This window comes from Erigeron canadensis, chromosome 4, assembly GCF_010389155.1.
Source record: "Erigeron canadensis isolate Cc75 chromosome 4, C_canadensis_v1, whole genome shotgun sequence".
Taxonomy (NCBI): domain Eukaryota; kingdom Viridiplantae; phylum Streptophyta; class Magnoliopsida; order Asterales; family Asteraceae; genus Erigeron; species Erigeron canadensis.
Genome location: NC_057764.1, coordinates 8,625,464 through 8,628,276, shown reverse-complemented (window position 1 = coordinate 8,628,276; position 2,813 = coordinate 8,625,464). Strand labels below are relative to the sequence as shown.

The window sequence follows — 2,813 nt, the reverse complement described above, 5'->3', positions numbered from 1 at the left end:
GACCCATACATGTTATTATTATGTTTTGTTAGTAACATTTGAGGGTGTTTTTCACCCATTTTTCTGCCAAGAAAGAAAGAAAAGGAGGAGAGAGTTTGAGAGCATGTGTGTGTTCTAGTGTGAAAGAAATGGCTGGAAAATTGGTATTCCCTAGCCATAATTGTAACACCCTGCTTATAAAAATGTGGATTTCAAAAATTTTTCAAAATAAAACATAACCCCGTTAAGTAAAGTGCGGAAGCGTCATTTAAAAATCCCATTTGATCCATAACGGAATCAATAAAAACATAATAAATGTCTTAAAAGGTGTTACCAATAATATCATCACAATAGCCCAAATGAAATCCACAATCAACGTAAAAGACAACCAACATAATAATGGCCAAACGGCTAAATAAATGTCTACGTAAGTAAATGCAACTATGGGTAACTAAAGCCATAATCCTCGAACTCCACAAGTAGCTACCCATCTCACCATCTATCGATCAGCTTCAAGTCCTAACCTGAGGGCACAACATTTTTTCACAAAACACAAGTGTCAGCTTAAAAGCCGAGTAAGATAACAGGTTAGTACAAAACAAGGATTGCCAATTAAAACATTTTTATAAAGAAATATATCTCACACATATGTACAGGCACAATCACACAATTCCACGTTAACAACATCATAAGGATATTTAATCCTATAAAGTGCCTAGCAATCCTTATTATTCCACGTTACAACACAATTTCCACATTCCACGTTATCCACGTATAGTTATGCCATTATAGTCAACAATAAAATATATGTGTGTAGGCGGTCATAAGACCTTACAGGAACCTCACACCCGACATGATGGGTAACCTTTCGGGGTCCATCGGCGTCGTTATGGATAGGCATAACCAAATCCATGAGCAAACCATTTCCGCACGTATGGTGGTCAATCACTCCACCCGGTATACTCTTTCCACGATGATTGAGTCACACGGGAAGCATGTACATTGCCCCCGAGTGATCCACGTACACAAGAGTCCATTGGACTAATGTGGGTTAAGCATAACACTTTTCCACGTTGTGCTCGAGACTTGAACACACGACAAATTCCACGTTAACACACGATAATTCCTCGTTAAATTATTAGGGCCCTTAACGTGCACTGTGACATGGCAACTTAAATAAGTCTAGTGTACTATGTGTACAAGCCAACAGCAAACTACTATCATACAACCAACCATTTACCACAAGCATAGATACATAATCACGCATAAAACGTCCACAAGCAAATCCCCACATGCATCCCATACCCAACATACGCATGAGATAATTTAAACATCATAAAAAGGGGAGTAATTATAAAATCTATGTTTTGTTATGTCTCTCGTGTGTCAAAAGTAAGGTATCTTACCTTTTGCAGCTTCACAAATCACAAATACCAATAGTTTACCAAGCTTGTTATGTATTCCAACAACCTATAAATAATTAATAATTAAATAAGTCAAACAAATGACTAGAGATAACACAACATCTGACTTAAAGTTCAATAAAAAAATGAACATCCGACATATTATAATTATGGCTCACGACATGTATATATATATATCATCATATTCTAGATCATGAACATGACAAATGAAATGAATCCATTTGCCTCATGTCACTCGAAAATATCACTTGCCTCATGTCACTCGATAATATCACTATATCTATATACGTTACTACATAATTTAGCTCCCTATTAATTAAAGACAACAATAATTATACTAAATAATATTAATATGTAAATTGTTTCCTTTTCTGGTAATCATGCCACCACCCCAAAAGCTAAAACAGAGGTCACTTTCATTTTACATGAATATATTTTGGTACATACTAAAGAAAAGGACAAGTACATGACACCTTACTATTAAGTACATCACACCTTTTCTTTTTTTCTTTGCTACCTCACGACCCTATGAAGCAAGAAAGGACAATAATGGACAAGTCCATGTGCTACTAGTTACCACAACAATTATCTAGGTATATAGAAAGAGTTAATTTCATAATTTACAGGTATGACACTTTTAACAAAAGTGACAATTTCTAATTCCTTTTGTAGCTACTCCTCACTCAATAAAACTATAAAAGCTTTTGCATTTATTTTCGGCTGCAACATATGTAGAAGATAATACCTACCTTTTCAATATTTATTTATTTGAGGATTGTACAATATATCAATCAAAGATGTTCTCTTTTTTATTTGTGCAGATCGAAAATACCAAGAAACAATGTATATTTTATTGTTTTGAAGTCAAACGACAACACAATTGACTATACACATTAAAGAGATAAGGCAGCCTATTATCCTTATATATCTAGACCTATATAAATATATATCATATATATATATATCGACCTATATAATAAAGAAAGCAAAAGATGGTTAATTTCTTACTTTGTGTTTTCCTGATTGCAAGTTTACAATGACAGCACAAGAATCTTTTTGTTTTCCTTTTTCTCTTGGCGATGTGTGATGACGGCTATACACATAAACAATAACCCTTATTTTTTTTCTTTAGTGGGGCGTACGACATACAGATATATTTTCCCTTCTTTTTCTAATGCCCTACTGTTACAAAAATAGATAGAATGACCATTAAGGTTTCGTTAAATTAACACTTAACACCCCTTTTATCTTATTTACCAAATGACCATCTCAAATAACTTCATTTATTTACATCTAATAATAATCCAGCCCTAAGGGAATACATACCATGTTAACAAGCATTGATAACTATTTATCGACAATTTAATCCCACTAATGGGAACACATACCCAAGAGTAACCACATAAATGA

The 2,813-nt window shown here is 33.8% G+C and overlaps 1 long non-coding RNA gene across 1 annotated transcript; it reads right to left on the bottom strand.

The window, feature by feature from the left end:
- Positions 1 to 259: 259 nt before the first annotated feature.
- LOC122594916 lies at positions 260 to 2,489 on the bottom strand. Its single transcript, XR_006323147.1, has 3 exons — positions 2,412 to 2,489; positions 1,386 to 1,449; positions 260 to 503 (listed from the first exon to the last, which is right to left on the bottom strand). It is a non-coding gene; the product is annotated as an uncharacterized LOC122594916 (long non-coding RNA).
- Positions 2,490 to 2,813: the final 324 nt, after the last annotated feature.